We start from the raw sequence: 25,173 nt of genomic DNA on the forward strand, positions 1-25,173 counted from the left end.
AAGTTGCAAGCTAAGATTTATTTGAGGCAAAATAAGGACTATAGTCTGGGAGACGGCACTTCAGATAGCTCTGAGAAACTGCTCCAGAGAAGCAGGTAGGAAGATTGGTATTTATCAGATTTTGGGGAGGGGGGAATACATGCAGTCAAGCACATATTTTTCCAGAAGGTTTCTGCTAGTTTCATGAAGCTTTTGCTAGTCATGAGGAACAGTTGTCATTGTTGTCACTGTTCCTAAGGATTTTAGTCTTTCTAGATGTGAGGAAATACAAGAATCAGTCACATATCAGCTCCTGAAAATAACTATCTGAAGACCTATCTTGACAGTTTTTCCCTAGTGCAGAGTGGCTCACTTCTGATCTCTACCTAAACTCCTTTCAGGGGGTGTTGAAGGCAGCAGCTGCAGGAGTTCAAGACTTAATCCTTATAGACATAGATGGTAAGTGCCCACGGCAAGTGCCAATTTGTACTTGACAAGTAACAACCTTGTTTTTTCCTCCAAAATTCCTTCCTAATTATGAATATTTGGTTCCTTTCATTATATATAATCACTTGAATCCACAGTAATCACATAAAACTACTGCTCACATAAAAACTTCATAAAATTTTATCAAATACTTCAGCTTTACTTTCTTTACTTAGAGTGACACAATAAAATCTTTTGCATATTTTTTGTGTATGGTGTTAGAAAGTGTTAGAAAGTGTTAGAAAGATGGAATTTACATACAGTACTAGTGGAAAAAAAATGGTATATTCACCTTGGAAAACATTTTGACAATTTCTTATGAAACTAAAAATATACTTACTATAAGACCCATCAATATCATTCTTAGGTATTTACCCCAAAAATATAAAATCTCATGATCACAGAGAAGCCTGTCAGAATATTTATAGTAGCTTGTTCATAACTTGACTATCCTGTAATCAAATAACTTCACTATCCTCTAAAGTGAAAATGGATTTAAGAACAAAACAAACAAAAAACTGTGACACAACCATAACTCAGCAATAAAAAGTAACGAGTAATTGATACACACAAAAAAGGGAGATGATGAATCCCCCTTTTAACAAACTCATAATCAAATATTATTAAAAAGGAGCTTTCTATTTGCAATTATTTTAGCTGCTTTTGCTCAAATTAAGTAATTTACCTTATTTCTCAAAATGTGCTTGTGTCTGAATTGATCCTAAAACATTGTGTAGTTTTATGGATCCAGTTGGGTTCAGCCTTAAAATTTTAAATTTTTTAAACAATTTATATCTTCCCAAAATATTAGAATGTTTATTGGAATGTTATATAATATTTCAAATGTAGTTAACATGTATTGAAATTTTATACACAATTTAAAAATCAATCATCATACATTTTAATAGTATATAAGGAAAAACTATAGTTTTAATTCCTTACTTAATTTAAGGAAGGTAATAAATTGTGATCATTTTCAGTGAGCAAAGTTATCTTACAATATTATGATGTTAGTTCAATAGTAATGATTTTTTCTAATATTTATTACATCATTTTGCAATTTTAGAATTATATTTTTTAAAATATCTGAAAGATGAAACATCAGATCAAAATTCCCTAATTTTGATCTTTAACTTTGCATTAATTATATCAGAGTATATTATACACATTTCAAATAGTGAAATGATTTTTTAAAACAATTCCTCTGGTTCTAACTTTTGTGTAAGAAAGATGTTCAGAGACATTCTTATGCAATTTTAACATTTATGAATTAATCTATTGCTTAACTCAAAGTTCAGTTACTCAGTCGTGTTAGACTCTTTGCAACCCCATGGACTGCAGCACGCCAGGCTTCCCTATCCATCACCAACTCCTGGAGATTGCTCAAACTCATGTTCATGGAGTTGGTGATGCCATCCAACCATCTCATTCTCTGTCATCCTCTTCTCTTCCTGCCTTCAATCTTTCTCAGCATCAGAATCTTTTCCAATGAGTCAGTTCTTTGCATCAGATAGCCAAAGTATTGGAATTTCAGCTTCAGCATCAGTCCTTCCAAAGAATATTCAGAAATGATTTCCTTTAGGATTGACTGGTTGGATCTCCTTGCTGTCCAAGGGACTCTCAAGAGTCTTCTCCAACATCACAGTTCAAAAGCATCAGTTCTTCAGTGCGTAGCTTCCTTTATGGTCCAACTCTCACATCCATACATGACCACTGGAGAAACCATAGCTTTGACTATATAGACCTTTGTTGGCAAAGTAATGCCTCTGCTTTTTAATATGCAATCTAGGTTTGTCATAGCTTTTCCTCCAAGGAGCAAGCGTCTTTTAATTTCATGGCTGCAGTGGCCACCTGCAGTGATTTTTGGAGCCTCCCAAAAATAAAGTCTGTCACTGTTTCCATTGTTTCCACCTCTACTCTTAATTTTATTAATGATCAGAACATTTGTGATTTATGATATTGATGTCAGAATCTCTGTTTCTAAGATATGTAAATAAATGGTTAAAATACCAGTTTTTACTTTTTTATGACTTCTCTGAGCCACAGTTGGCGCTCTAACAGTTTGTGCAAGGAGTGACATTTGGAAAATTAAATATGTTGCCCATAAGTCATAAATATTGGCAGACATTTGGTGACCATTCTCAATATTTTTTAAAATACCATTTTAATATCATTTTGAAACTTTTCATTTTGTGGAGACAACATATGTGAGCAGTAAAGCTTCATATTGACGCATGTTATTCTCATGTGATTGTAATAAAGATGTGCTTAATGGCAATTCATGAACAACTGATTTTTCACATCTTTTGCCATTGCATCAGTCTTTCTTGAAACACTATTATTTCATAATGAAGTGGAGAAAATGCATTATTTGGATTTTTCTTTCAGTCTCAAAACCTCTCATAGCTGATAAGTTTAATCTTTTAATAGTACGTAGCTTAGCATATTCTGTGGTCATTTGTGCTATACTAAAATAAACAGCAGTCTCTTTTTTTCTTTTTTAATGCTACGGTGCCCCAATGTTAACATTATTTTTCTTTTAACATTAAAATCATGGTACAGAGTTTTCAAAACTTGTTTCTAAACCTTAGAAGTGTGTTACTTTTTGCTAACCACATCAGCATATTTTGTTGTAAAATATTCTACTCAACTTAACATGTCATTGTTTCATTAGAATAAAAATAACATTAGCAGGTTATGTAGGTTGATAAATGTTATTTATGGCATATATTTAAAACCCAATATGAAATATACCACTGAGTATTGTTGAAATATATTATTTGTGGTTAATGTGCCAGACTAAGTACTAAATCTATAAGAAATAAATATTTTCAAATGTTAATACAGTCATATAAGTCAGGTGACTAATCCTTATTCAATTTGATTTTATATTTACTTGTAAAAAATCCAATGTCATTAAAGCCAGGGAAATGTATTTATGTGTGGGTTACATTTTAAAAGATGTTTTAAGTGATTTTTCATGTACATCATTATCCATCAAAGCATTTGAGATTTGTGTGGGATATGAAAACATTATTTCTTGTTTGAAGCTCTCCATGACAAAAAGTCTTATATCTTTGGCATTTACCTACATATGCTAGCATCATCATCCTATTACTGAAAAAGAGGGGGGACCCTAAATTCAGATAGTGTCCTCTTGGAATTGCATTGCCTACAGGAATTGATACTGACTTCTCAACTTATCCTGTGTGCCTCCTAAAGCATCATATCGATCATGTCACTCAGTTCAGTTCAGTTCAGTTCAGTTCAGTCACTACTCGGTTCAAATTTACAAAAGTCTGTCTGATGATCAACAATGTAAAAACGTATAATCAGAAGAGCTTAAATCTTCTAAACTGTCATTGGTTTGTAAAAATGTGTACATTTAATGGGCAAAAAAGTTTGAATGAATGTAATATATGTGAAGTGAATATATTATAGTCTATTTTTGCCATAAAATAAATATTGACAAGAAAAAAAAAAAAGTCAGCCTCCAGAGTTTTCTGGCAGCCAGTATTCTCCATCCTATAGGTCCAAAACTCAGCTCAACTTATCTCTACCAGCAGACTATCTTAATGCTTCAGTTAGTGGAAAAATTTACTCATTGTGAATAGCTTTTCTTTTTCTTTACCTAACATTCATGCTATTCTATGCTGTACTTCTGGTTATCTCTACTTTGATTTGCACATTATATGGACTTGTTTCAAATGATTTATCCATATTATGCTTGTCCAGAATTTTTAGTCACTAGAAATAAATTCCTAACATTTCACAAAATAAACTATTTTTCTATGCCACAAATATTATTCACCTAATTAAATCCACAAATAGATAATATTAAGGTGTAAAGAAAATATTCTTGCATTAAAATCTTTAGGGAATACAGTTTGCCCCAAAGCTCAAATACCAAGAAGCAAATACAAAAATCTTTTTCAAAGATTCAGTTGCATCTGTTCCAAAGTAACTTACTCAATATATTTCCTTCATTCTCAAATCACTTTTAATTAGAATCCCATTTTCTTTCGATTCCTAGAATTTCCATTAGTTTTTACTGACACAAAAGTGACCATAAGTGGATTTAGGTTAAAAAAAAAAAAAAAACAAGTAAATAGAGGTTTAAGATTCAGGCTGACTCTATATGTGTGCAGCAGAATCAAAATGGTCTATAGATTATACTGAAACCAATTTGCTGCAAAGAGTCAGCATGATTCTCCCAGTGACAGAGTAGCTAAAAGTGATAGTCTCCCCTGTTGAAGGTGCAATGTGCATAAATCACTGTAAATTAGGTCTACAAAACCATATAGTCAAGGTAATCTACCATGGAAATGTAGACTCAGCCAAAAATACTTATTAAACACTTCCTGGCCGGAAGATTCAATTGGAAAGGAAAATTTGCTCTCCATGTTAAATATGAGAACTTTGTAGTATCTTCACAGTTCTCCTGTAAATCTTAAATTGTTCTAAAATGAAAAAAATGTAAAGGACTCAAATACCACCAGACAACTTCTGTACTGGTTAAAATGAGTGCAATTGCCAAGGGGAAAAAAAAAAAAATAGAGACTCAAAATACATTGGGAGAACTTGCCAAAATTGACAGAGCTAGTATATGCTGGTGATCTTAAACCCAAATGTACTCTGAGGCCTGATTGCTTGACTCTGTAAATTTGCAGAAACTTAAATAGGGCAATGACAATTGGAGCACCTATTATAGACAGCAAATACAAAAGGCTATGGTTCCAATTATGGATATGGTTTAACTATGCTTCCTTACTACTAGTTAATTTTCAGGGTTAATTAAAATGATAACTTTCTTCAGTAGTTTGCTTTCTTGATAAGCAATCAATTTTTTCTATTTGAAGTAGCTGCACTATGGTTAATTTGTTCTATAAAGAGGGAGGGGCAATAAAAGCTACTTAAAAGAATTTGAAAAGAGTAGATACATATATGTATATAACTGAGTCACTTTGCTGTACATCTGAAACTAGCACAACACTGTTAATCAACTATACTATGATATAAAATAAAAAGTTAAAAAAGAGCATTTTGAGAAAAGTGAAAGAAATGAAGATCATCCTAAATTTAAAGTTCATTTCTTAGACTCTAGATACCTGACCTCTTTACATTAATAGAAAGTTACTCATCAAGGTGTTTACCTAGGTAAACTGTGTTTGGGGAGAAGATTATACACACATTGATCTGGTTTTTTTGTTTCTTTGTTTGTTTTCCTCTTTCAGGTCTGTGATGTATTTAGCTGAGATTATTTGCACATAGCTCTATTTTCCAAAAACACTAAGCTCTAACAGAGTTAAATCCAAATACTCTTCTCCCAAATATGTTAAACCTAATATAAAATCCCTAAGTTTAATTTATTTTAGTTATGGATTTCATGAGTCTCTTAATTACGTCTCCTGAATTACTGAAGGTATGGTATGCAGTCTTGTGATATTTACATGCTTTATTATAGAAAAGCTTTGTGTACATGGGATATATTTGTGGCCCAGATCCTCAAGTTTCTTCTTACAAAGTTAGTCTTCCTCTGGATTTTGTTGTTGTTGCCTTTCTGATTTCTAACTTTGCTAAATTGGTACACTCTTTCATTTTACTTATAGGTATTCCTTCTCTTTTCAAGCTCAAGTGGTACAAACCCATATTCTCTACAGTTTCCAAAAACATTTTATACAAGTCAACTATTTGTAGTTCAAATTTATTAAAAAAGTAGATTTTCACTATGTTGCTTGCCCAGCATTTCAATTCCCTTTGAGGGGTATAATATCTAAATATAGCAACTTCAGTATTTATACAGTATACCTCAGTAAAGCTCACTCTATCCTAGATCCAAAGGCTAATTATGTGGCCTCAGTTAACCAATCTTAATATTCCATCTCTGAGTGTCTGATACTGGTCAGACTAATCAGGTTAAAAGTAACAGAGCAGAAAGGTAGATACTGGAGGCACTATTTCAATCTGAAACAGCCCCCATCTTCCCTCTTAGTAGAAAAAGTCATAGCATCTGCAAGTAGAAAAAGACTATCTGATACAGTGTAGGCTGAGGGGGAGGGGAATACTGCAAACAAAGTGTCTCTTTATAAAATACCATTTTACCACCACTTATCTCAGAGATCATCTCTTTACATCTAGCTTCTTACCATCTTGCTGTTTCCTTCTTCTTCTATCACAATTCACTGTGTTCTATTTCCTCTCTTAAAACCCCCCTCTCCTTTCTTCCCTGCCGCTGCTGCTGCTAAGTCACTTCAGTCATGTCCAACTCTGTGTGACCCCATAGACAGCAGCCCAACAGGCTCCCCATCCCTGGGATTCTCCAGGCAACAACACTGGAGTGGGTTGCCATTTCCTTCACCAACGCGTGAAAGTAAAAAAGTGAAAGTGAAGTCGCTCAGTTGTGTCCGAATCTTAAGGACCCCATGGACCGCAGCCCACCAGGCTTCTCTGTCCATGGGAATCTCCAGGGAAGAGTTCTGGAGTGGGGTGCCATTGCCTTCACTGTTTCTTCCCTGACTCATTAGTAAAACTAAACATTTTACTTAGTTATTATACTGTGAAAACGGAATTTTTCCAGGATTGGTCAGCCTAATTACTATCTTTAAAAGTTTTAAAGGCTGTGCATCCACACAGTACAAAATTAAAAAGGCAGCAAAAGATACAAAATGAAAAGAAAGTTTTCCTGCCCCTACTACCTCTGGGATAATTTCCCTCCCTAGAGACATGCATTGTTACCAATTTAAAAGCAGACATTGGAGAAAATTTTTGAACTTTTCTATGGATTTTTTGAGAATCAATATATTAAACTTTCAAAGAGAACTTTGAAAAAGAGTAGTGCTTCAGTTAAGCTATAATGAAACATTATGCAAGGAACATATAAAATAACTAGAAGTATAATTTTACATTTCTTATGGAAGTACATAGAAATTGCCTTTTATGCTTGCTCATAAATTTACTCCCTAAAAAGGATTAACAGTATGTATGAGTCAAGTAAAAAAGAAAAAGTGAGTCTATAGTCTTTATATATTACTTTGAAGTTTATATCAAAAAGATGAAAGAATATTATTATAAATGATATAAAAGCATACATATTTCAAAATATGCCAATAATTGAACTATTCACTTAAAGCTTATTGTTTTTTGGGTTTTTTTTTCCATTTATTTTTATTAGTTGGAGGCTAATTACATCATTGCAGTAGTTTTTGTCATACAGATTGAGCAACTTCACTTCACTTCACAACTCATGACATTTAGTCTATTTTAAATAGTTCAGGACTTCTTTATCATTCTATAACTTAAAGACAAGTAAAAATTAATGAGATCTTGGGGGAAAATTGAGTAATTCTGGTTGATTATTGCAAAGAGTTTTCTGAGCAGAATTGCAGAGGAAGGATTAGAAAATTCAAGTTGTAAATCTAAATTCCTTATAATGAAGAAAATTCTAAGAATTCAGCAGATTGAAATGGTATTTAATATTTTAGGCTTTTTCATCAAGGGAGTATGTTTCTTGGCCAAAGATTTATATTAATATATAGATTCAGATAATACCTTCCATTTTTGTAACATTTGTTCTTTTTAGAATACTGTCATATACATGACTCAGTGTATATGAGCCATTTTTCCTCCTAAAATTTTACCCAAATATTTTAGTCTTATTTCCTCGACTTGGGTTTAAAAACACTAATATGCTACTAAGTTAAGTAGGTAAGTAAAGTTGCTCAGTCGTGTCTGACTCTTTGCGACCCCGTGGACTGTAGCCTACCAGGCTCCTCTTCCCATGGGATTTTCCAGGCAAGAGTACTGGAGTGGGGTGCCATTTCCTTCTCTAGGGGATCTTCCCGACCCAGGGATGAACCCGGGTCTCCAGCACTGCAGACAGATGCTTTACCATCTGAGCCACCAGGGAAGCCCATGCTACTAAGTTAAGGGTTGTCAAATGGTTGAAGCATCATCATCCTTTCAAAGCTTGCAATAGTCAGTCTCATCTTCTGTTACTGATATCATCATGACAGTGTCAATTCCCAAATTCACTGGTTAGATTTGCTAAATAAATATGTACATAAATATACAGCAAACCAAATATTATTCCAATTACTATTACTAGGGAATAACTAGACATCAGAGCTTTGAAGGAAGGTATTGTTAGTAAATTAACGGGAAACACATGGTGTTGTGAAAAGTGTATTAGAGGGAGAGAGAAAAATATGAATTGGAGAGAAAGTAACTGAAAAAGAAATGTATGTAACACATATTGTAAATAAATGAATTTAAGATAAAGAAAAAAAAAAGGATGTTAACAGGCTTTTAAGCTTTTTCTCTGATCAGATTTGATGAGTAATTGTCCATATTTATTTCTTTCTTTTAGTTTAAAAGTTTACAAGAAAAGATCCAAGTTTGCTTAGCCTACAACACATGGTCTCCACTAATGTGATGTTTAATATGATTTCCTTTCTGAATTAGATTTATAAGTTAAATATTGATCATGTATACTGAGGCATAAGTATTTTTACATAAAAAAATTAAAAGGATCCCAGTCTTTAAGGGACTGATCTCAAATTCTAAGATTTTTAACACATTCTTTGGTTGTATATGTAGATTCAAAATTTATTACTCCTGAAAAGAAATAAATAAAATTCAAACAAATCATACTAATCAGAAAACTTAATTATAATTCTATTCTTGGGTTTAGTCACTCCAGCGTGTCCAACTGTTTGTAACCCATTGGACTGTAGCCTGCCAGGCTCCTCTGTTCATAGAATTCTCCAAGCTAGAATATTGGAGTGGGTAGCCATTCCCTTCTCCAGGGGATCTTCCTGACCCACGGATTGAAGCATCCTCTCTTGCATCTCCTGCATTGGCAGGTGGGTTCTTTACTACTATTGCCATCTGGGAAGCCCGATTATATTTTGAAAGAAGAAAGTGAAAGTGAAAGTTACTCAGTCGTGTCAGACTCTTTGCGACCCCATGCACTATAGAGTCCATGGAATTCTCCAGGCCAGAATACTGGAGTGGGTGGCCTTTTCCTTCACCAGGGCATCTTCCCAACCTAGGGATCAAACCCAGGTCTCCCTCACTGCAGGCAGTTTCTTTACCAGCTGACCCACAAGGGAAGCCCAAGAACACTGAAGTGGATAGCCTATACCTTCCCAAGCAGATCTTCCTGACCCAGGAGTCAAACCAGGGTCTCCTGCATTGCAGGCAGATTCTTTACCAACTGAACTATCAGGGAAGCCCAAAACTATTCATATAAAATATCAATTGTTTGCATGTAAATTCCTAACAGATACACTATTATTGCAGATATTTGGAGTTATTTCAAAAGTCTGGAACATAAAACTTATATGTACTACTAAGAGATGTACATGAATACATACCTTATAATTATTTTCAGAACAAACACAGTTTAAATTAAAACACTTCAGCTATTGCAACTAGAGGTTCAACATACTTGGGAAATGTATTTATGGAAGCAAACATCTTCCAATCATGTGTTTAAATTCATGAGCCTGCATCAGTCCTTTGCTTCCAAATAACTGCAGGATGAACTCAGCAAGTAAGGTGAGGAATGTGAATTACAACAATGCTGTGTACATTTTTTTTCCATTTCCCCAAATGATAACATCTTTGAGAACTATGGAACACCATTACAACCAGGATATTGACATTGATATAATCACCAATGCAATTTAAATTTCCTCAGTTCTACTTATATTCATTTGTATCTGTGCATATTTACTTCCATGCAGTTTTTTCCCATAAGTGTAAAATCATGTATTCATTGCTACAGTCAAGATACAGAAGTTATTTCACCACAAGGATCCCTTGCGTTAGCTTTTATAACCACACACTTCTTCCTTCCCATACTCTCAGCTGTAATCCATAGTGAGGACTAATCTGTTCTCTTTTTCTATTACTTTATAATTTTAATAACTCTATATAAATGGTATCACACAGAGTATGTGATCTTTCAGGATAGCATTTTCCAAATTTAATACATTTCCCTTGAGATTCATCTAAGTTCTTCCATTCACTATTTTTTAATTGATGATTAGTGTTAAATGACATGGATATACCATAGCTTGTTTAACTGATCATTTATCGATTGAAGGGTATCTGCATTATTTTCAGATTGTGGCGCTTACAAAGTTTGCCATTTTGTTTTTTGTGTTCTGTTTATTTTTGCTGGTTCTCATTCCCCAATTACTCTTTTATCTTCTTGTGGATTGTATGACAATCTTTAAGGATTTCTTATTAAATAATTTATCTTGTTTCTTCTATCTTTTTACTAATGGCCTCTCTGGGTATTGCCAAATGCATATGTGATTCATCATAGTCTACTGGTGTCAATCTTTTACTATTTCAAGAAAAGTGTGGAAATTTGACTGGCATTTTGTTTCCTTTATTCTCTTTTTAAAATGCCATTGTCTTGAATATTAGATGCCATTATTATTTTGAATCACAAAATTTGACTTGTAAAACTTAATAAAGCTGTTCTACTGTACACACCTGTATTTTTGTTATCAGTTGTTCCTCTTCTTGATGTTTCAAGATTTTTTTTTTAATAATTTCATTTCTGTTTGAGGAAATATTTTAGACCGGCTTTAAGGGTAGATCTAGTGAAAATCAGTTATTTGTGTTTTTCTTCATCTGAAAATGTCTTTTATTTCTCCTTCATTTCTAAAGGATAGTTTTACCAGATATAGAATTTGAGATGGATAGATAGAATTCTGTTCTTTCAGCACCAGAAATATTATGTTCACTTTCTTCTGATTTCAGATAAGAAATCTGTAATTTGAATTTGTGATCCCCCATAGGTAGTTTGTTATTTATTTCTGGCTGCTTTTAAGAGTTTTTTCTTTTATTTTCAGTTTTCAGATGTTTAATTATGATATGTCTTAGAATTAATTTCTTTGGGTTTATCATATTTTGGGTTATCAGATCTTCTTGAATCAGCATTTTTATGTCTCTCATCAGTTTAGGAAAAGATTCAGTAATTATTTCTCTGATTACTCTTTCAACCTCACTTTCTCATGTCTAGGACTATGACATGAATATTGGATTTCTGTCTTATTTTGTTTTATTCCACAGGTCCTTGATAGTCTGTTTTCTCCTGCTGTTCAGATTAGATAAATTTTATTAATCCATCCCAAACTTTAATCACTGTATCTTCTGCCATCTCCATTCTACTTTTGAGTTCATCCAGCTGTTTTCATTCTGATTATTGTATTGTTCTGGTGTCATAATTGCCAATGGATTCTTTTTTATAACATATTTCTTCAGTGAAATCTTTTTTTTTAAAGAATTTATAATTGCTAGTGCAAGTAGTTTTATGAGGACTACTTAAAAATATTTGTTTAAAAATATTTGTTGATAATCCCAACATGGAGAAGGCAATGGCAACCCATTTTAGTATTCTTTCCTGGAAAATTCCATGGACAGAGGAGCCTGGTGGGCAACAGTCCGTGGGGTCACAAGAGTCAGACATGACTTACTGTCTAAACCACCACCACCAATCCCAACATATAAAGTATTTTCTGTTGACATAATATGATTATGATTTCTGATCCAATTTGTGTTTTCTTGGTTGTTGATATGAATTAGTATTGATTGTATGCTGGACATGTTTGCTAACAGAAGATTCTGTTGTTTGTTGTTCAGTCACTGAGTTGTGTCCAACTCTTTTGAGACCTCATGGACTGCAGCACGCCAGGCTCCCCTGCTCTTCATCTCCAGGAGCTTGGTCAAACTCATGTCTATTGAGTTGGTGATGCCATACAAACATCTTACCCACTGTTGTCCCCTTCTCTTCCTGCCTTCAATCTTTCCCAGAATCAGGGTCTTTTCTAATGAGTCAGCTCTTCACATCAGGTGGCCAAAGCATTGGAGCTTCTACTTCAGCATCAGTCTTTTCAATGAATAATTCAGGGTTGATTTCCTTCAGGATTGACTGCTTTGATCTCCTTGCAATTCAAGGGGCTCCCAGTCTTTTCCAACACCACCATTAAAAACAATCAATTTTTTGGTTCCCAACCTTCTTTATGGTCCAATTCTCACAACCATATGTAACTAGTGGAAAAACCATAGCTTTGACCGTATGAACCTTTGTCATCAAAGTGATGTCTCTACTTTTTAATATGCTATCTAGTTTGGTCACAGCTTTTCTTCCAAGGAACAACTGTCTTTTAATTTCATAGCTGCAGTGACCATCTGCTGTGATTTTGGAGCCCAATAAATAAAGTCTGTCACTGTTTCCATTGTTTCCCCATCTATTTGCCATGAAGTGTGAGGACCAGATGTCATGATCTTAGTTTTTTGAAAGTTGAGTTTAAGCCTGCTTTTTCCCTCTCCTCTTTCTTTCATCAAGAGGCTCTTTAGTTCTTTGCATTCTGCCATAACGGTGGTGTTGTCTGCTTATCTGAGGTTATTGATATTTCTCCTGGCAATCTTGATTCCAGCTTGTGCTTCCTCCAACCTTGCAATTTGCATGATGTACTCCACACAGAAGTTAAATAAGCAGGATGACAATATACAGCCTTGATGGACTCCTTTCCCAAATTTGAATTTGTCCTTTGTCCCATGTCCGGTTCTAACTATTGCTTCTTGACCTGCATACACATTTCTCAGGAGGCAGGTAAGGTGGTCTGGTATTCCCATCTCTTGAAGAATTTTCCACAGTTTGTTGTGATCTACACAGTCAAAGGCTTTAGCACAATCAATGAAGCAGAAGTAGATGTTTTTCTGGATTCTCTAATCTAACAGATGTTGGGAATTTGATCTCTGGTTCCTCTGCTCTTTCTAAATCCAGTTTGTACATCTGGAAGTTCTCAGTGCACATACTGTTGAAGCCTAGCTTGAAGGATTTTGAGAATTACCTTGCTAGCATGTGAAATGTGTGCAACTGTGAACCAGTTTAAACATTCTTTGGCAATGCGCTTCTTTGGGAATGAAAACTGGCCTTTTCTAGTCCTGTGGCCAGAGTCCTATCTAATTTTTTTTTTTTTTAACTTTAGCAGATAACCATAAAATGGCAACCCACTCCAGCAGGCTTGCCTGAAAAATCTCTTTGATAATCCACGAAGTTGTAATAGATTTGGACACAACTGAGAGACTAAACAACAGCAACAGAAACCACAGGTTTAGCAAGCAGGTCTCTACATATTTTTGTGGGCTTTGGTTCCTATGATAATTTAATTTTTAAAACATATTTAGAGCTTTTTGATCTTCTTATTTTATCTGGTGCCTCTAGGGTTCCCTCTGCCATCTGCTGGTGCTGCCTGAACAAGCAGAGAAATTTCCTCATGCTGGGGTCCCTAGTGCTTCAGACCCAACTGGACCAAGAGATCCCTCTCAGTGTATGAGGGATGTCTCAGCCTCAGCAGGAAAGGACAGTTCTATCTCTGGATGTTTCTCAGTGAACTCCTGATGTACTCCCCTTGTCAGTAATGCTGGAATCATTTAGTGTTGTTGGTGGAACTTTCTTTCAACCTGGAGGAAAACAAGTTAATCTGGGACACTTTTTTTTTATCTTTACTAGATTGAAGGTTGAGATAATGTTGGCCTGGGTAATTTTTTCTGCTGGGTAGGGGTCATTGGATGTCCTGCATTTATACTGTTCTTCTAGTCTTAGGTGCCCTAAACATTTAGGCTTCCACCTTTCATCTTTCATGGTTCCTCTTGTGTTGGCGCTTGAATTATTTCCAGAGAGCAGGGGATGAGCAAGGAGAAATGAATAACGGATTTTCTGTTGCAGGAGTCCTTAATCCCTGTCACTTCTTTTCAGTTAAAAGTAGACCAATTTGAGAGTAAATTTTCAGAATGTGAATTTATTTCCACTATCTTATAGACTCTAGCATTAAAGTCCAGGTAATGGTCAAATGATACTTTTATTCATCTCAAAATAAATCCTACAAGTTTTTAAAATTGAACTTAAATCCTGCCAAATCCTTAAATCCTTCTCTTATGAATCCATCCCTATGTAATCATTCTTGTTCTTACATGTTCTTAATTTTATCTTTTATTATCTTATATTTGTTATTAATATTTATTTTACTCCATTCTCACCAAGTAAATTATAAGTTTCTAGAAGGAAGATATATATTTAATATTTATTATCCATAAGCCTTTACCATATACACAAAATTATATCTTACTTGAGAATTTGACTGGACCAGCTAATACATGCCAGCTGTGCTTTTTAAAGTTCTTTGTAAATCTTCTCCTTTCCAGGAAAGAATTGTCCTCGATATCATTGTTTTTATTGGGATCTTTGGGTTTATGGCACAGACACTAGGGTTTTCAAAAATAGCTCAGATGTAAGCTATTGATGATTTGTTCCTTTGTCTCACCATTTATACAGCTCTAGACCCTACTGAGCACTGCATAATAAAGTACTAAATTTAGGCATGGATTTTTTTGTGGACTTTCTGAATAGAGATTGGTTTCTGCTGTTTTTATTATAATAGATTAACATATCAAATTTTACTAAATATGGAATCTATTGAAATTTAAGATTCTGAAGGAAAGAATTAAGTATCACCCCAGTAGATTACTGCTGCAGGCAATGGTAGAAGAGTTTTCTTCAAGCCATCTTCTCATTAAAAATGACTACTGACAATGACAAATTTTAAAAAAAAATTGGAGACCAAGATGGCAGAGGAGTAGGTGGACATGGAGTACACCTCTCTCGATGGATACATCAGGAATACACCTTCAGACACAGAAATGCATGTGGAATACCAGCTGAGAGCAGACAGGAGTACCTGACCAGAGGAAAAGAAGATATAGAGCCACACAAAACTCAGGAGGAGGAAGGAACTAGGGTGAAAAACAGGAGTGTTAATAGGACTGGACCTGCCCTTGGTGGGTGGGGGAACTGAAGCAGGGGTCCAACCCCCACACTGGGGCAACTGTCTGAGTCAGAGGAGAAACATTTAAGGCTGAGAGTGAAACAGCTGGTCTGGGGCAGCCTAAATGGAATGAGACTCAGGCAGTCCTTGCCACAGCCATACATGCCCCAGACAGGGACACAGGTCCCCTGGAAGGCACAGTGGCTGGGAACTGGAGATTAGGGATTGTGGAGCAATCCCAAGCGAGGGCTGCTGGTGAAGGCAGAGACACAGATTGAAGGGATACGAGGGAGGAGATTGTGGTGGGAAATGCCTGTGGAGGAAAGTCGTGCCGCCAGGGAAGCAAGCCTATACTGCTGAGTCATGTGTATGGAGTGGAGCCATCACACAGCCTCTCTCTCCCCACATGCCACCATCAGCCCCTGAACAATAGAGAGGCTGGTGCAAAAAACACCTGACATTCTGAACTACAGGGCTGGACCCCACTCAGGGTGGCCCTTTAAGTGCCTGACATGCTGATCTACAGAGTAGGAGCCCAGCCAGGGGGCCTCTCTATGTGCCTGAGGCACCAAACAGCAAAGAAGGACCCCAGGCAAGGGAGTCTTCTAAGTGCCTTAACGCGCGGATCTATGGAGAAAGACTGGCCAAAGAGGCCTTCTGATCGCCAGCTAAAAGAGGCTCAAAAAAAGATTCTGATAGGGCGATAACTCCTGCAGTGGAGGCAGTCTGTGACCCTGCACACTTGGGGCCACCAGGGTCCCTGCAAGCCAAGCAGCTGTGCCACCTTCACATTCAACTCTCACTGGGGCAGAGATGCCACAGGCAAAAAAATAGTCTTGCGTCTGTGCACACATGGTCGCTTCAGCTGTATCCAACTCATGGTCTTGAGGCCCTGAAGACTATGGCCTGCCATGCTTCTCTGTCAGAGGGTGTGCCCCAGGCAAGAATATTGTAGCACATTGGCCAATACTGGTTGTCTTACCCTTCTAGAGCACTATACTTCCTGCTGCCCTAGATGCCAACTCCCCTGAGTGCCTGGTGCTGCCAGAATCCCTGAAACCCAAGCAGCTGCACCACCTCCACACCTGACCCTCACAGAGGGAAACCCAAGTCCTCTAGGGCAGCATCAAGAGCAAACGACAGTGGACGGCCCACAGGTAGAGATGGAAATAAAACCACAATTGAAATCCAGGGACAGTGTGGCTAAAGAAGAAGACCCCAAACCGTCCCACCGGCTGTACAAGCTGCAGATTAAATCCACACAATCAACTAGGCAGACTCTGTGTCTGTGAACAGAGAGTTCCCACAAAACAAAACACACTAGTTCTGATCACTGTGGACATTGGAGGCAAAAACACACAGAAGTAGGACAAGATTAGAATCTGAGCTGTCTGCACAGTAGGTCCAGAGATCAGCACTGTGTTGGAGGGCATCCTAGGGAGATTAGGTGAACAGTGACTCCCAACAAGGGAAAGGACTCTGACAGCAGTGACTCAAGAAAAACTTTTGTTATTCTTATGTTTTGACTTGTGCTGTAGATTCTTTTGGATTTTTTTTTTCCATTTTCACTCCCACTATTGTAGTTGGCACTATGAAATCTAATTAAGCTTTGAGACTTTTTTATTTCTTAATTCACATTTTTTATTGTTGTTATAAACCTCTGCCTCTATGTTGGGCTTTTGCAGTTCTGTAGAATTTTCCTTTTTTTCTTTTTCTTTTCTCTTTTTTTATTTTTAATTTTTAAAATCTATTATTTTTTCTATTTATTCTTTTATTTACTTATACTACTGTTCTTTTCCCCTTGCAGTTAATCTTTAACATATATAAATCTTCTTTATCTACCTTTATGCAGTTTGCATATCTATTCTTTCTTTTTTCTCTCATTTTCTCTTATTTGTCAGTTTTATTTTCATTGCTTTATTCCCCAATTGGCACCTTGCTTTACTTTGTTTTCCAGTTTGTGTTTTAGTCAGTTTTGTTTGGTAGATATAATTCTTGGTTTCCTGTTTGCTGGGTCAACATATTGTACTTTACTTTTGTTGAACTGTTTTGATTGTGCTTATGGGGGTATGTAATATGTGTATATTCATTCACAATTTTTATTATTGTTATAAATTTCTGCCTCTACCTTGGGCTTTTGCAGTTCTGTGGATTTTTTTTCTTTTTTCTTTCTTATTGTTTTTTTTTTCTTTTCTCTTTTTTATAATTTAATTTTACTTTTTTAAACCTATTATAGTTTTTCATCAAGTGAGAGTAAAAAGTTAGCTTAAAACTCACATTCAGAAAACTAAGATCATGGCATCTGGTACCATCACTTCATGGCAAATAGATGGGGAAACATTGGAAAGAGTGACAAACTTTATTTCCTTGGGCTCCAAGATCACAGCATATGGTAACTGCAGCCATAAAATTAAAAGATGCTTGCTCCTTGGAAGAAAAGTTATGACCAACCTAGACAGCATACTAAAAAGCAGAGTCATTACTTTGCCAACAAAGGTCTGTCTAGTCAAAGATATGGTTTTTCCAGTAGTCATGTATTGATATGAGAGTTGGACTATAAAGAAAGCTGAGTGCCAAAAATTTGATGCTTTTGAAATGTGTTGTTGGAGAAAATTCTTGAGAGTCCCTTGGACTGCAAGGAGATCCAACCAATCCATCCTAAAGAAAATCAGTCCTAAGTATTCATTGGAAGGACCACTGTTGAAGCCGAAACTTCAATATTTTGGCCACCTGAAGCGAAGAACTGACTCATTGAAAAAGACTCTGATGTTGGGAAACATTGAAGGCAGGAGGAGAAGGGGACGACAGAGGATGAGATGGTTGGGTAGCATCACCCACTCAATGGATGAGTTTGATTAAGCTCTGGGAATTGGTGATGGACAGGGAAGCCTGGTGTGCTGCAGTCCATGGGGGCTCAAAGAGTAAGACAAGACTGAGCAACTGAACTGAACTGACTGATTATATTTTTTCTACATTTATTGCTTTGATTGCCTTTCCTACCATTCTTTTCCCATTACAGTTAATCTTTAATGTATATAAATCTTTTATCTACCTCTATTTAATCTTGCATATATATTCCTCTTTCTTTCTTTCCTGTCCTCTCAAAATATTTCTTAGTTTTGTTTTCATTGCTTTATTCCCCATTTGGCACCTTGCATTAGTTTTCCTGTTTGTGCTTTAGTTAGTTTTGTTCTTAACTGGTAAAAATAACTTTTGATTTCCTTTGTTCACTGGGTCAATCTACTGTACTTTATTTTTGTTGGACTGTTTTGACTTTGCTCATGGGTGTATATGTATATGTGTATATTCCATCATTTTAATTATTATTTAACTGATTTTGTAACTGCCATTTGTTTGGGCTTCATTTTGGTTTCCTGTTTTGGGATATTTGTTTTATCTCACTTAATGCCATTACAAACCACTTGTGGAATCTTCATTCATGACCAGAGATCAAGCCCTGATTCTTTTGAAGTGGGAGTACTGACTCCAAGATCATAGACTACCAGAGAACTATCCCTAAGGATTATGAAATAGTGAGAACTCATACAAATGAAACCACTTGAATACAAGACACAGCATCACTCAACCACAAGAAGCATCCTGTGCAGGACACCTCATCTAAACACAAAACAAAGCAAAACTACCAACCCACTCATCAGCAGACAGGATTACCACCTCACTCCTCAGCCATGCCCATCAGAGGAAAAAGGAACAAACAGACAAAAATAAGTACAAATCATACCTTAGACAAACCTTACACAAAACACTGGACCAACCTTAGGAGGGCAGAACCAAAAGGAAGAAAGAATTCAACCTTCTTCAAGGAAAGAATTCAACATTCCTTGAAGCCAGGGGAAAGGAGACCTCAAATGCAATAAGTTAAAAAAAAATAATAATAATGAAAATGTAGAGAATACTACACAAATGAAGGAAAAATCTAGAAACACAGAAGTCCAAATAAATGAAGAGAAAATAGGTAAACTACCTGAAAAACAATTCAGAATAATAATAGTAAAGATGACCAATAACTGTGGAAATAACATGGAGACAATGAAAGAATAAATTAACAAAGACCTAGAAGAATTAAAGAATAAATGTACAGAGACAAACAACTCAATCACTGAAATTAAAAATACTCTAGAAGGAATAAATAGCAGAATATCTGAAGCAGAAAAACAAATCAGTGAACTGGAACATAAAAACATGGAAATAACTTCTAAGGAGCAAAATAAATTAAAAACAATGAAAAGAACTGAGGATAGTCTCAGAGACCTTTGGGAAAATGTCAAATGCACCACCCTTCAAATTATAGGGGTCCCAGAAGAAGAAGAGAAAAAGAAAGGGTATGAGAAAATTTTTGAAGAGATTATAGTTGAAAATTACCCCAACATGGAAAGGAATAGTCAATCAAGTCCAAGAGGCACAAAGATCCCAAAAAGGATAAACCCAAGGAGAAACAAGCCAAGACACATACTAATCAAACTAACAAAGACTAAACACAAAGAAAGAACATTAAAAGCAGCAAAAAAGAAGCAACAAGTAACATACAAGGGAAACTCCAACATACAAGGGAAACTCCATACGCTTAATAGCTGATCTTTCAGGAGAAACTCTGCAGGCCAGAAGGGAATGGCAGGGTGTCTATAAAGTACTGAAAGGGAAAAATCTACAACCAAGATTACTGTACCTGGCAAGGATCTCACTGAAAATTGATGAGAAGTAAAAAAGCTTTTCAGACAAGCAAAAGTGAAGAGAATGCAGTACCACGAAAACAGCTTCACAACAAATGTAAAAGGGACTTATATAGTCAAGAGATACAAGAGAAGAAAAAAGATCTATAAAATTAGTCCCAAACAATTAAGAAAATGGCAACAGGAAAATATGTACCAATAATTACTTTAAATGTAAATGGATTAAATGCTCCACCCAAAAAACACAGACTGGCTGAATGGAAACAAAAACAAGACCCACATACATGCTGTCTATAAGAAACCCACTTCAGACCTCAAGACACATATAGACTGAAAGTGAGAGGATAGAAAAATATATTCCATGCAATGGGAAGCAAAAGAAAGCTGGAGTAGCCATCCTCATATCAAATAAAATAGACCTTAAAATGAAGATGACAAGAGATAAGGAAGGACACTACGTAATGATCAAGGGATCAATCCAAGAGGAAGGCATAACAATTGTAAATATCTATGCTCTCAACATAGGAGCACCTCAGTAAATAAACACTAATAGACATAAAAGGAGAAATTGACAGTAACACAACACTAGTAGGAGACTTTTAACACCTCACTCACACCAATGGACAGATCATCAAAACAAAAAATTAATAAGGAAACACAAGTCTTAAATATACATTAGATGAAATGGATCTCATCAATATCTTCAGGACATTCCATCCAAATGCAGAGGAATACACCTTATTCTCAAATGCACATGGAACATTCTCCAGGATAGCCCACATCTTGGGTCACAAATCAAATCTCAGCAAATTTAAGAAAATTCAAATCATATCAAGCATCTTCTCTGACCACAACACTATGAGACTAGATATCGATTATAGAGAAAAAATGTAAGAAACACAAACACATGGAGATTAAGCTACACATCTCTAAATAATCAGCAGGTTACTGAAGAAATCGAAAGGGAAATCAAAAAATGTCTTGTAACAAATGACAATGCAAACACAACAACTCAAAACCTAGGGGATGCAGCCAAAGCAGATATAAGAGGGAAGTTTACAGCAATACAATCCTACCTCAAGAAACAAGAAAAACATCAAATAGACAGCCTAACTTTACACCTAAGACAACTGGAAAAAGAAAAACACATAATAACAACAAAAAAAAACACCGAAAACTAGTAGAAGGAAAGAAGTCATAGAGAACCGAGAAGAAATAAATGAAAAAGAAATAAAAGAAAAAATAGTAAAGATTAATAAAACTAAAAGCTGGTTCTTTGAGAAGATAAACAAAATTGATAAATCTTTAGCCAGACTCATCAAGAAAAAAAAAAAGAGAAGAATCAAATCAACAATATTAGAAATGAAAAAGGAGAGGTTACAATAGAAATGCAGAAATGCATTATAGGAGATTATAGGATTTTTTTTTCCATTTATTTTTATTAGTTGGAGGCTAATTACTTTACATCATTGCAGTGGTTTTTGTCATACATTGAAATGAATTAGCCATGGATTTACATGTATTCCCCATCCCGGTCCCCCCTCCCACCTCCCTCTCCACCCCATCCCTCTGGGTCTTCCCAGTGCACCAGGCCCGAGCACTTGTCTCATGCACCCAACCTGGGCTGGTGATTTGTTTCACCCTAGATATACATGTTTCGATGCTGTTCTCTTGAAACATCCCACCCTCGCCTTCTCCCACAGAGTCCACAAGTCTGTTCTATACATCTGAGTCTCTTTTTCTTTTTTGGCATATAGGGTTATCGTTACCATCTTTCTAAATTCCATATATATGTGTTAGTATACTGTAATGGTCTTTATCATTCTGGCTTACTTCGCTCTATATAATGGGCTCCAGTTTCATCCATCTCATTAGAACTGATTCAAATGAATTCTTTTTAATGGCTGAGTAATATTCCCTGGTGTATATGTACCACAGCTTCCTCATCCATTCATCTGCTGATGGGCATCTAGGTTGCTTCCATGTCCTGGCTATTATAAACAGTGCTGCAATGAACATTGGGGTGCACATGTCTCTTTCAGATCTGGTTTCCTCAGTGTGTATGCCTAGAAGTGGTATTGCTGGGTCATATGGCAGATCTATTTCCAGCTTTTTAAGGAATCTCCACACTGTTTTCCATAGTGGCTGTACTAATTTGCATTCCCACCAACAGTGTAAGAGGGTTCCCTTTTCTCCACACCCTCTCCAGCATTTATTGCTTGTAGACTTTTGGATAGCAGCCATCCTGACTGGCGTGTAATGGTACCTCATTGTGGTTTTGATTTGCATTTCTCTGATAATGAGTGATGTTGAGCATCTTTTCATGTGTTTTTTTGCCATCCGTATGTCTTCCTTGGAGAAATGTCTGTTTAGTTCTTTGGCCCATTTTTTGATTGGGTCATTTATTTTTCTGGAATTGAGCTTCAGGAGTTGCTTGTATATTTTTGAGATTAATCCTTTGTCTGTTGCTTCATTTGCTATTATTTTCTCCCAATCTGAGGGCTGTCTTTTCACCTTGCTTATACTTTCCTTTGTTGTGCAAAAGCTTTTAAGCTTCATTAGATCCCATTTGTTTATTTTTGCTTTTGTTTCTAAAATTCTGGGATGTGGGTCATAGAGGATCCTGCTGTGATTTATGTCGGAGAGTGTTTTGCCTATGTTCTCCTCTAGGAGTTTGATAGTTTCTGGTCTTACATTTAGATCTTTAATCCATTTTGAGTTTATTTTTGTGTATGGTGTTAGAAAGTGTTCTAGTTTCATTCTTTACAGGTGGTTGACCAGTTTTCCCAGCACCACTTGTTAAAGAGGTTGTCTTTAACAACCTTGCCTCCTTTGTCGAAGATAAGGTGACCATAGGTTCGTGGATTTATCTCTGGGCTTTCTATTCTGTTCCATTGATCTATATTTCTGTCTTTGTGCCAGTAACATACTGTCTTGATGACTGTGGCTTTGTAGTACAGTCTGAAGTCAGGAAGGTTGATTCCTCCAGTTCCATTATTCTTTCTCAAGGTTACTTTGGCTATTTGAGGTTTTTTGTATTTCCATACAAATTGTGAAATTATTTGTTCTAGTTCTGTGAAAAATATCGTTGGTAGTTTGATAGGGATTGCATTGAATCTATAGATTGCTTTGGGTAGTATAGCCATTTTGACAATATTGATTCTTCCAATCCATGAACACGGTATATTTCTCCATCTGTTTGTGTCCTCTTTGATTTCTTTCATCAGTGTTTTATAGTTTTCTATGTATAGGTCTTTTGTTTCTTTAGGTAGATATACTCCTAAGTATTTTATTCTTTTTGTTGCAATGGTGAATGGTATTGTTTCCTTGATTTCTCTTTCTGTTTTCTCATTGTTAGTGTATAGGAATGCAAGAGATTTCTGAGTGTTAATTTTATATCCTGCAACTTTACTGTATTCGTTGATTAGCTCTAGTAATTTTCTGGTAGAGTCTTTAGGGTTTTCTATGTAGAGGATCATGTCATCTGCAAACAGAGAGAGTTTCACTTCTTCTTTTCCTATCTGGATTCCTTTTACTTCTTTTTCTGCCCTGATTGCTGTGGCCAACACTTCCAAAACTATGTTGAATAGTAGTGGTGAGAGTGGGCACCCTTGTCTTGTTCCTGATTTCAGGGGAAATGCTTTCAATTTCTCACCATTGAGGGTGATGCTTGCTGTGGGTTTGTCATATATAGCTTTTATTATGTTGAGGTATGTTCCTTCTATTCCTGCTTTCTGGAGAGTTTTAATCATAAATGGATGTTGAATTTTGTCAAAGGCTTTTTCTGCATCTATTGAGATAATCATATGGTTTTTATCTTTCAATTTGTTAATGTGGTGTATTACATTGATTGATTTGCAGATATTAAAGAATCCTTGCATTCCTGGGATAAAGCCCACTTGGTCATGGTGTATGATTTTTTTAATATGTTGTTGGATTCTGTTTGCTAGAATTTTGTTGAGGATTTTTGCATCTATGTTCATCAGTGATATTGGCCTGTAGTTCTCTTTTTTTGTGGCATCTTTGTCTGGTTTTGGAATTAGGGTGATGGTGGCCTCATAGAATGAGTTTGGAAGTTTACCTTCTTCTGCAATTTTCTGGAAGAGTTTGAGTAAGATAGGTGTTAGCTCTTCCCTAAATTTCTGGTAGAATTCAGCTGTGAAGCCATCTGGTCCTGGGCTTTTGTTTGCTGGAAGATTTCTGATTACAGTTTCGATTTCCTTGCTTGTGATGGGTTTGTTAAGATCTTCTATTTCTTTCTGGTTCAGTTTTGGAAAGTTATATTTCTCTAAGTACTTGTCCATTTCTTCCAAGTTGTCCATTTTATTGGCATAGAGCTGCTGGTAGTAGTCTCTTATGATCCTTTGTATTTCAGTGTTGTCTGTTGTGATCTCTCCATTTTCGTTTCTAATTTTGTTAATTTGGTTCTTCTCCCTTTGTTTCTTAATGAGTCTTGCTAATGGTTTGTCAATTTTGTTTATTTTTTCAAAAAACAGCTTTTAGCTTTGTTGATTTTTGCTATGGTCTCTTTACTTTCTTTTGCATTTATTTCTGCCCTAATTTTTAGGATTTCTTTCCTTCTACTAACCCTGGGGTTCTTCATTTCTTCCTCCTCTAGTTGCTTTAGGTGTAGAGTTAGGTTATTTATTTGACTTTTTTCTTGTTTTTTGAGGTAGGCGTGTAATGCTATTAATCTTCCCCTTAGCACTGCTTTTACAGTGTCCCACAGGTTTTGGGTTGTTGTGTTTTCATTTTCATTCATTTCTATGCATATTTTGATTTCTTTTTTGATTTCTTCTATGATTTGTTGGTTATTCAGAAGCGTGTTGTTTAGCCTCCATATGTTTGAATTTTTAATAATTTTTTTCCTGTAATTGAGATCTAATCTTACTGCACTGTGGTCAGAAAAGATGACTGGAATGATTTCAATTTTTTTGAATTTACCAAGACTAGATTTATGGCCCAGGATGTGATCTATTCTGGAGAAGGTTCCGTGTGTACTTGAGAAAAAGGTGAAGTTGATTGTTTTGGGGTGAAACGTCCTATAGATATCAATAAGGTCTAGCTGGTCCATTGTGTCCTTTAACGTTTGTGTTTCCTTGTTCATTTTCTGTTTAGTTGCTCTATCCATAGGTGTGAGTGGGGTATTAAAGTCTCCTACTATTATTGTG

This window comes from Odocoileus virginianus, chromosome 13 (genome assembly GCF_023699985.2).
Source record: "Odocoileus virginianus isolate 20LAN1187 ecotype Illinois chromosome 13, Ovbor_1.2, whole genome shotgun sequence".
Classification (NCBI taxonomy): Eukaryota; Metazoa; Chordata; class Mammalia; order Artiodactyla; family Cervidae; genus Odocoileus; species Odocoileus virginianus.